Source organism: Desmodus rotundus, chromosome 5, assembly GCF_022682495.2.
Source record: "Desmodus rotundus isolate HL8 chromosome 5, HLdesRot8A.1, whole genome shotgun sequence".
Classification (NCBI taxonomy): Eukaryota; Metazoa; Chordata; class Mammalia; order Chiroptera; family Phyllostomidae; genus Desmodus; species Desmodus rotundus.
In genome coordinates this window covers 126,320,306-126,331,114 of record NC_071391.1, presented here as the reverse complement: position 1 = coordinate 126,331,114, position 10,809 = coordinate 126,320,306, and the positions used below count along the sequence as shown (strand labels likewise).

Here is a 10,809-nt window from a genome sequence, read left to right as displayed (position 1 = left end):
AGGGAAATCTCAGGAGTGATGGGTCCCAGCCCCACCCCAAGCCCTCCAGTCCAGGGTTCCAGTGCCAGGAAGATAAGTCTCCATAACTTCTGGCTGTAAAAAGCAGCAGGGATTGAGGCTGTGGAAGACAGAAATTGCTGGAATCCCAGGCAGTTCCTCTTGGCCCATGCACAGACTTACTCAGAATCACTCCCTCTGAGTTCCAGTGCCAGGGCAACAGATTGGAAGTCATCAGAGACATACGGGCAGAAACTGAATTGTCTGGCATCACAGCAAAAGCTGGGGGGACAGCTTTCTCCCAGAGAGAAGTGCTGGCACAGACTATTGTTCCTTTGCTGAGCCTCCACCCACAGAGCCCATATCTGAGACTCCATCAACCTGGCTCACACTGTTTGCCCCACTGTAGTGATTCCCTGAGACCCCGCCCTACCCAACTTTCAGGCCCACCCACGCTGTCTACAGTGGCATTTCCATATGAATGGCTTGACTTGGCCCATGCATGCTTCAGATTTTCCTAAATTCTCTCAAACAAGGAGCATTTGGTTTCAGTGAGCCCCATACCTCTTGCTAAGTTGCCCCAGTCTGGCAATAGCAGCAGCTGGCCTTGGTTCACAGCACAGTCCTCTCCCAGGCACCTCTAAGCCAAGCACAAGTAGCAACCATCTACAGATTGCTTTGTAGCTCATGCTACATGACCCTGAACAGAACACAGGTGGTGGCTGACCTTGGACATGCCAACAGCAATCAAGTCTCAACTACAAGATGAGGATGTACTCAGCCCACACAGTGGGCACACCTCACATACCCAGCTTGGGTAATAGAAGAGGCTGTGCCACTGGACCCTACATGATACCTACTACATTAAGCCACTCTATCAAGCCTGGGAGACATAGTAGCTCTATCTAATACATAAAAACAAACACAGGGAGGCTCCAAAAATGAGGAAACAAAGAAACATGGCTCAAATGAAAGAATAGAACAAAACCCCAGAAAAATAACTAAACAAATGGAGACAAGCAATCTACCAGATGCACAGTTCTAAACACTGGTTATAAGGATGCTCAAGGAACTTAGTGAGGACCTCAACAGCATAAAAAATATCCAGTCATAAACAAAGGATACACTAATTGAAATAAAGAATAATGTACAAGGAATCAACAGTGGAGTGGATGATGCCAAGAATCAAATCACCAATTTGGAACATAAGGAAGAAAAAACTACCAACCAGAACAGCAAGAAGAGAAAATAATTTTTAAAATGAGGATAGTTTAAAGAGTCTCTGGGACAACTTTAAGCATACCAACATTTTCATCTTAGGTTCCCAGAAGGAAAAGAGAGAGTGCAAGAAACTGAAAGCCCATTTGAAAAAATAATGACAAAAAACTTCCCTAACTTGATGAAGGAAATAGACATACAAGTCCAGGAAGCACAGAGAGTCCCAAACAAGTTGGACCCAAAGGGGACCACACCAAGACACATCACAATTAAAATGCCAAAGTTTAAATAAAAAGAGAGAATCTCAAAAGTAATAAGAGAAAAGTTACCTACAAGGGAGCCCTCATAAGACTGTCAGCTGATTTCTCAAAAGAAACTTTGCAGGCCAGAAAGGAGTGGCAAGAAATATTCAAAGTGATGAAAAGCAAGGACCTACAACCAAGATTACTCTACCCAGCTAAGCTAATATTTAGAATCGAAGGAGAGATAAAGAGCTTCCCAGACAAGAAAAAGCTAAAGGTGTTCATCATCACCAAACCAGTATCATATGAAATTTTAAGAGATCTTCTTTAAGAAGTAGATAAAAAATATGAACAATAAAATGGCAATAAATACATATCTATCAATAATTGAATATAAAAAGCAAAATAAACAAGCAGAACAGAAATAGACTCATAGATACAGAGAACATTTTGATGTTTGACAGATGGGAGGATGGTTGGGGGACGGGTGAAAAAGGTGAAGGGATTAAGAAGTACAAATTGGTAGTCACAGAATAGTCATGAGGATGTAAAGTGCAGCATTGGGAACAGAGTAACCAAAGAACATATATGTAGGACCCATGGACATGGACAACAGTGTGAGGATTGCCTGAGGCAGCTGGGTGAAGGGAGACAAAGGGGGAAATTTGGGGGCAACTCTAATAGCATAAACAATAAAATATGATTTAAAAAATAATAAGTGGTATCTTCAGATGAACAGAAGTTTTTTATTTTAACATGGCCCACTTAATTTTTTTCTTTAATGGTTAATGCTTTTTGTGCCTATTGAAATAATCTTTGCCCAATCCAAGTTCATGAGGATAGTCTTCTATGTTTTCCTTCAAAATTTTGTTGTTTTCTCTTTCATATTTAAATCTGTAATCCATTTAGAATTGATTTTTGTATGGTGTGAAGTGGGGTTCCAAATACATTTTATTCCATGCAGGTAGTCCATTTGCCCAATACCATTTAATAGAAAAACTGTCTTTTGCCCTCTGCTTTACAATATTTATTGGCTATCATTAATCAGGGGACTGTATATATGTGGTTCTCTTTCTTCATTCTGTTCTATTGATTGGTTGATTGGCTTTTGCATTCCTTTTTAATTTGCATGTCATCCTTTGCAGGGACCATGCTAATCTTCTCTGTACTGTTTTAATTTTAGTATATGTGCTGCAGAAGCAGGCACTGGTTTGCGTATTCTTGCACTAATATCACAATGTCTTTGTTACTATAGCTTGTTTTTCAAGATCATTTTGACCATTTTTATAATGGGATATTTGAAATTTTTTATTATGTCTATTTAAGAATTCCTTATCAGTAAAGCATATTAATCCTTATAACATAATGTGACTATTTTTCCTTTTGTCATTTGATTTTTGATATTATTTATAGTTTTTCTTGACTTAGAGGAGTATTAAATTCTTAAAAAGTGAATTTGATTATTCTGTGATCCCCCACCCTATTTTTAATCTTACAAAGTTTTTCCCAATCCCCATTAAGTTTAAATGTAATGTTTATATTCACAATATGGAGGGTGTGGAACCACAACAATAAAGATCTTTTTTCTATAAAATAATCAATAATCCTCCTCACTTTCTAGATTAGGAAGTTAAGGTTCAGGGAGCACAAGGAGGAATCAGTCTTGCTTAAAATTAGGAAAATGAGAATTCTAAGAAGGTATTTGCTCACTTCCCTGAATCCTGGCTTCATGGGTCAGTTTCCCTTCTTGGGGGTGGGGGGAGAGTACCCATATTTCATCTGATTTCTCTCAGCAGGTGATTGATTACCCAATTAACAGAGTAAATTGCTGTGTTAGCATTAGAAGGATTTAGGTTTCAAGGCCTGGGTTCCAAGGACTGGAACTGAGTCTGACTGCCCTCCAGAATCCCCCTGTTCCATAATGGTCAGCACTCAGGTAATCCAGAGCTTGCTGGGACAGGGCAATACCCTGGTTTTCAGAAGAACTGCCTCACCCTGTGGTTCACAGGAGGCTGCCTGGGAGCTACTGAACAAATCAGTCAGGTTTATTAATATGCTTGACCAATACAGCAGTGGCATTTCAACTCACAGAATTCCCTGTTTAATGTCTTCTGGAAACGCAGGTAGAAAGAAGGTAGTTTAGTTATTTGACTTCTTTTTGACAAAATCAAACCCTTGTAGTGATTATTTAGTCAGAGGAGAAGCCCAACCAAGGCAGAAATGTGGTTTTCATTCTAGCCTTTTTTTGCTCCTTTGGTCAGTTTTTCTCTTTGCAGGGGAAACAAGGGGAAGCCATAAAACCCCTCTGGCACCGTGCGTGTTGTACTTAGTCCATGGCCAAAGAGAGTTTTGTGAGAAACTTTGCTCTGTGCCAGTGAAGCATTTTCTTTTTCATCATTTTAAAAACAAAAACAAAAACATTAACTAAAACAAAATATCTCATCTCCTCCTATAAGAAGAAGGAGAAGGAGGAGAGGAAGAAGAGGAAGGAGAAGAAGAAGAAGAAAAACCCAGAGTCACAATGCTGCTTGCCTTAATATGAAAGTATTCATAAATTAGTCTTTCCCCAACATTAATGCATAGGACTGATTGCAGTCATGAAACATTGAAAACTGGCTTTTCAGCCACTTAATGTCCTGTTCACATATCCTTGGAGGAAAGCCAAAAGGGATTGATATCTTCTTCTGCTAAAAGATGATTATCTTCTTTGGCTCTACTGTTTGACTCTAAATCTCTAGCTTTTGAAAAAGGTAGAGTAATCCAGTTCCAATGGCAACAGCTTTTTTCCTTCTTCTTAAAACTATGTTAAATTATATTCATATATCCACATTCAATCTCATATTTGAGAGGAAACACAATAAACTGCAGCCTTTGTAGACTTATTTTAATTGTGCAGGGGAATGAATTTCCCATCTACCGCTTAAAACCTGTTGTTTCGCCTTTTGATGTTTTCCTGAGATAAAATGCAAATACTCTTAAAGATTAATACTAATTTTTACCTTAGCATGAATGACTTTACCAGGCCTCCTCTCCAGGGCTAGTTTTAACATTAAGAAGTTACATGTTCTGCTGCGATCCAATCTCAATAAATAGGGCTGAGAAGGAAAACGGAAGGAGCAGGAAGAAGGTACAGAACCCATAACACAACCAGAATACAGGCACGATAATATCAAGTGTACAGCCCTTCAAAAACACACCTTTTATATCTTCTTTCTTCTTCCAACAGGATAAGTGAATTTTTTCTCAATAAGGATAAAGTTGGGGTAAGGATTAAAAACCATAGTATTTTGGAAAGGAAAAAACTAGGGAAATGGGAGGCAAGGAGGTAATGCCTGGCAGAGACATCCACTCAGGGTCCTTCAAGACTGAGAAGTCATCTTGCACTGACTCTGCAGAGAGAGCCAAAGGCTTTCCAAAGATGGTGTTAAAACCTCACCCTGGCCTAGCCGCTCAGCTCTCAGCTCTCCTGGGCTCTGTCAGTTGACCTGTCTTCTAGTCTAGGCAAAGGCACAACACGTACCACTTCCACCATTGCACCAGGGAGTCATATATCTCTCTCTTTCAACTTCTCTGAAACAATTGATCTGCTCTAAGGAACAACTGATTTCTGATTTCTTATCAGATCTTTCCTGGAAAACCAAGATTACAAGAATATTTGCAAACAAGGATAAAGGTGTTTAGTTAATCATATCCTAAATAAGAGGAAAATACATTTGGCTCTCTTCTGAAACCAAATAAATATTAACTAATGAACATTTCAAGATTCTCTTTTCGAAATACTGAAGTCATGATTTTTAAGAGCTGAATTATGGATACAGAGTCAGTACAGCTTTGCATGTAGGTTTAAAAACTCTTTGAGCCCATATTAAATGTTTTGTGCATAGTAGGTATTCAGTCAGCATTGATCAATTAATTACATTTATTGACTCCATTCCCTCTTACTCTGCTGCATGTTTCCCAAGTAAAATGATGCCATTACCAAGAATTCAGTTACCCTCTCAACTTTTTCACACACAAATTCCAATAAAAGCCAAACCAAACTAAAGAAGAATAGAAAGGAGAACATGAACCTCTTGTGTTTTGGTTTTTGACCTCTACTATTTTGTGAACACTGTCTGATTTCCTTTGGGCTCATCCTGATTTATTTCAGGGCTTGGAATTATGTTCACTCTTTAAAGAAATGGGGGTGAAATTAATTAACTCTTTTTAAAAATACTAAAATGCCTAAAGCACTTATCCTAAAGAAGCAAAATCAAAAATAAGGCCCAAATAACTTTTTGAAAGACCCAGATGCTCTCAAGAGTAAATCTGACCTGGAGCCCCATTCAAGTTGGCCAGGAAAACATCTTCTTCCTCCACCTTTCCTGGAAACACTTCTCTGTCCCCTGCCTTGGTCCAGTATTGCAAGGTAAGGGCTGACACCAGGAGAGGATACTAGAGAGCAAGGGGAAAACAAAAAGTGGACACGGTAATGAATCTCATTGTATACCTAAATGTCATGGATCCATATATGGCTTCTTATTTCTGGAAATTTGATTTCAGAACTCACTAGGGACCACTATCCTCAACATCCTTATCTTGAGATTGGGAAGGAAGTTTCTTCACTTCCAAGTAGATTCCCTAGCAACTGTCTTGAGAAGACTGGCAGAGTACCACTCCTTTCTTGACTATGACAAACTGATTGAAATAGTTAATATTTGGTACAAACCAGAGCTATTTAGACCATGTTTCAATAAAGCTGAAGCAGAATTCCATCTCCATTTAGGCCGGGAGTTACCAAACTTGTTCTTTCAGATGGACAGGGCCTGTCCATCTCCACTAATGAACTTTGGCTTGGTAGTGTGAAAACAGCCATAGACAGAATATAAATGAATGGGCATGGCCATGGCCCAGGAAAAATTTATTTACAAAGATTGTAGAGATGGTGGGGCCTTGGTTTGGTCTGTAGGCCATTGTTTGCTAACCCTTAATTTAGATAAAAATAATATTAACTAATATAACAATAAATATAATAATTAACAACTGATATGGCCAACCAATCAGAACAGACAAAGCATAGGTGACACTGGTGAAAATCAACCAGTGATCAGGGTAGTAAACTGTCCTAGATTATATAAATAGTCCATACAATAGGGCTGGCATTTTTATACATGTGATCTGACTCCAGAGCCCATACGTGACATATGCTTCTGTAGGCCAGAGATACTTTGTTTCCATTGCAAGCTTGCACCCCCCATCAATGCTTAGTCACAACTGAGCAAGAGTAAGCCATTCATACCACTTCAAAAAATATTCAAAACACAGGTAAAAAATAGTTACTTACAAATATTTCAGTCTGTTGCTAATTAGATTGAAAATAATTTAAAATTTAAAATGTGGACTCCTTTGGCTTCCCTCTAACTTGAATTCTTTTCCCTTTTCTATCCCTGTGGCTTATTCCCACACTTCCTTCTCTGCTCAGGTCTGTGTTTGAATATTGCTTTACTGTGGGGCCTTCCTGACCACAGTAATAAAAGACATTAATAAAATAGCAGCTCCTGCTCTGAATTTTCTATCTCTCTTGACATGCTTGATTTTTCTCTGTAACACTGAACACCATCTGACAAACTACAACACGTTTTGAATTTATTTTTTAATCTCTCCCAGTTAGAATGTGAGGTTCACAAAGTTAGGGGCTTTTTCCTGTTGGCTATATCCTCAACACCTAAAACAGCACTTCTTGAATGATTGAATGAATACAGTTTACAGTAGAGAGGCCACATGGTACAATAAGTAAAAGCGTTGGATTTAGAACCAGAGGTGGGTTGGAATCCCAGCTCAGCCACTTAGTTATATGATTTCAGACAAGCTAACCAATAGAAGCCTCGGAGGCTGCAGGAAGAGCAAAAGCCCTGCTATGGGGGCATGCTAGTCAGGGCAGAGTACCTGCAGCACGGAGAGCAGGCAGAACATGGTGAGATGAGAAAGATAAAGGTTGACGGGCAGATTTTAAGGACTTTGAGTTTTGCTCTGAGTGAGAAGAGAAGCCAGTTGAAGGATGTGACACAGAGGAATAATGTTATCTGTTTTAAGTTTTACAAATAGTGTTTAAGGGTGAGAGCAGAGGCAGAGGGACCAATTGGGAAGCTACTGCAGTAATCCAGGTGGGAGATGATGGTGGCTTGGATTAGGTTAGTAGTAGCGGAGGTAGTGAAAGATTGTCAGATTCTGGATATATTCTGAAAGCATAGCCAACAAGATTTGTTGATGTTTTGGGTGTGAAATGTGAGAGGAAGAGAAGAGTCAACGATGATTCCAATAATTTGGGGGAGGATTATGGGAGGAGGAGGTGTGAGGTGGAGGAATAAAAAATTTGTTCATTGTCCAGCTAAGTTTGAGAAGCCTGTTAGACGTCCAAGTAGAGATGTCAAGCTTTCAGTTGAATAGATGACTCTAGCATTCATGGGAGAGGTAAAACGATATGAATTTGAGTAATGTCAACAGATAAATCAGAATTTTCTATCCTGGCTGCTAGTAAGAATCACCTAAGGTGCTTTAAAAATATTTTTTAAATTGTGTTAAAGTGCACATAACAAAATTTATCATCTTAACAATCTTTTAAAAATATGTCTGTGCTCCAACCAAATAGAATGAAAATTTCTTGGGGTAGGAGCTAAGCATCAGTATTTTTAACAAATATACCAAGTGTCTAGACTTAGGATGGTGAGGTGAAACCATAAAGGAACTAGGGGAAGAACAGCCTATGACGTAGGAGGAAACCAGACAACTAGAATATCCCCGAAGTTGAATACAAAAAATATTTCAAGAAGATTAATAATAAACTGTGTTGGTTCAAACAAGATGAGGACTGCAGAGAAAACATTAAACTTAGCAAAATGTAGATCACCATTTTTCCTGACTACTCCTCTTGGGGTGGATTAAAGAGAGATTTTATATTGATAGGCACTCTTATGTTTATGTATATTAAAAATAATATGTGGTAGTTTAAAATAGCACCTTTCAACATCAGAGTCCATTTGAAGTTTTCAATCCTGCTAAGTGTTACTCAGGACAAGGTCAGTTGGTGATTTGGACCCAGCCTGAGACTCCTGCAGATGATATGAACCTGCATATTCTTCTCTGGGCTAGAATCAAATCCACAACCCCTTGGTGTACAAGATGATGCTCCAACCAACTGAGCCATCCAGCTGAGGTTCTTTCTCTTTTATTATTTGAGAAAATGCCTTCATCTCTTCCCTGTAACAACACCAAATGTTTAACTTGTGCTTTAAAGATTAAGAAATTTGAGCTTTGCCAGACCCCAAAACAGAGGTAATTCAAAGATTTGAGCTGTCCACTGAGAAAGATCTGCTGCTCAAGTTCAAAACCATGCTTTCCAGATGTTTCCTCTTGTCCTCCACAGTCACTTCCTACTTGCTGACCCTGAATCTGTGCTCAATTTATTCATGAATTTAGTTGGAGGCATCCGCAGTTTAGTAAGAGCTTTTCTCCAACCCACACTAAAGAACTAACACTTTTACCCACCTCACTCCACTCCAAAGGGACAGAAACTATGAGGAGGAACAGGGATGAAATCAAGGATACATGTGGAACATAACGTGGGGAAACACATAAGGGGGCGATGTCAAAACTCTCATCTTTCTTGTTATTCACACATTTCTTCCTCTTTACTTCATCTGGATGGTGTATCTCACCTAGGAGTGCCTCCTGCACTTAAGAGTAGGGTTCAGAAGGCTTGTCTAGAGGGCCAAGAGGTCTGTAAAGGCTATGTTGTCCCACTCAGTTCATCAGAGCAGGAAACAAGATTGGAGGCTGAGGCTGAAACCCTAATGAGTAATAAAGAGGGGAATCTTCTGAATAAGATGCTCAATGTGGGGATGATCTCTATGGTGTGAACTAAATACTTGTGTCCCTCCAAAATTCATATGTTGCAGCCTTAATCCTTAGTGTGATGGTATTTGGAGGTGGAGTACTTGGTAGGTTATTAGACTTAGATTAGGTCATAAGAGTGGAGCCTACATGATGGGATTAGTGCCCTTATGAGAAGAGACACCAGAGAGCTCTCGCTTCCCAATGTAAGGACATAGCAATATGGTGGCCATCTTCAAAATAGAAAGAAGGCCCTCACCATGCACCAAATCTGCTGGCACCTTGGTCTTGGACTTTCAAGCCTCCATGCAGAACTGTGAAAAGTAAATGTTTGTAGTTTAAGCCACCTAGTCTATGGTATTTTGAGATAGGAGCCCAAGCTAACTAAGACACTGTGGACACTTTGGATGATTCAAGGGACTTAGATACCCTTAGTAATTATAACTAACATTTTTCAGAAAAGGGTCCATAGTTCTGATGAGAGATTCAAAGGACTAAATATGTTACCCTCCTCCTCCCCCGCCACCCACCAGAAAAAAAAAAAAATTAAAGACTACCGATTTGGAGTGACCTTTGTGTTCTTATACTGTAGGAATATGAGAAACTCCAGGATTGAGGATCCCAGTCTTGGCCTTCATTCCTACTTAAAGACATGACCAATATCTAGGACTACTAAAAAATATGATGAAGTAAGAAAGATTCAAGAGGATACACACATTTTATATATCCGATATCATTCATGTCCACCTGAGGAAGTTTATTACCCACAACAAAATACAGAGTCAAATCTATTTACAATCATTAGCATGCACTGGGGCTACTTTCCCCATAAGCTGTTAATAATATATAACTTAGATTCCAAGGAAGCTAAGTCATTGAGCCTAACCCATCCCTGCTTTTCCCCCAACTCCACTCCCATCCTATATATGCCAAATACAAAATTTTTGGTGTTTAATTACGATTAATTTTCTATTCCACTGAGCCTATAGAATGGGTAATGCAACTTTGGAGCAAGATCTAGCCTGACTTTTTTGCATTACATGGGCTGCACAGCAAAGGTTGAGGGACCAGTATAAGCTTTATTACAACAGTGAGGGAAATCTTTTCATAGAAAGAGATAGAGAAAAATATGACTCATTATAAATGAACCTTGAAAATATGATAAGTAGATAAAACCAAACATAAAAGGCCACATTTCATGTGATTCTATTTACATGAATGTCAAGAACAGACAAATCTACAGAGAGAAAAATGTTCATGGTTACCAGTGGCTGAGGGAAGGGGAATGGAGAGTGACTGTATATGGGTATGGGGTGATGAAAATGTTTTAGAATTAGATAGTGATGAGAATTGTACAACTTGTGAATATACTAAAAACCATTGAATTGTATTCTTTAAAAGGGTGGATTTATGATATATGAAATTACACTTCAATTAACAAAAGAAGAAGAAAGAAAAATGTGACTCAGAAAGGATTACTCAC

The 10,809-nt window shown here is 38.9% G+C and overlaps 1 non-coding gene across 1 annotated transcript; it reads right to left on the bottom strand.

The window, feature by feature from the left end:
• Positions 1-2,558: 2,558 nt before the first annotated feature.
• On the bottom strand, positions 2,559-2,664 carry LOC112298220 (U6 spliceosomal RNA). Its single transcript, XR_002974125.1, has one exon. It is a non-coding gene; the product is annotated as a U6 spliceosomal RNA (small nuclear RNA).
• Positions 2,665-10,809: the final 8,145 nt, after the last annotated feature.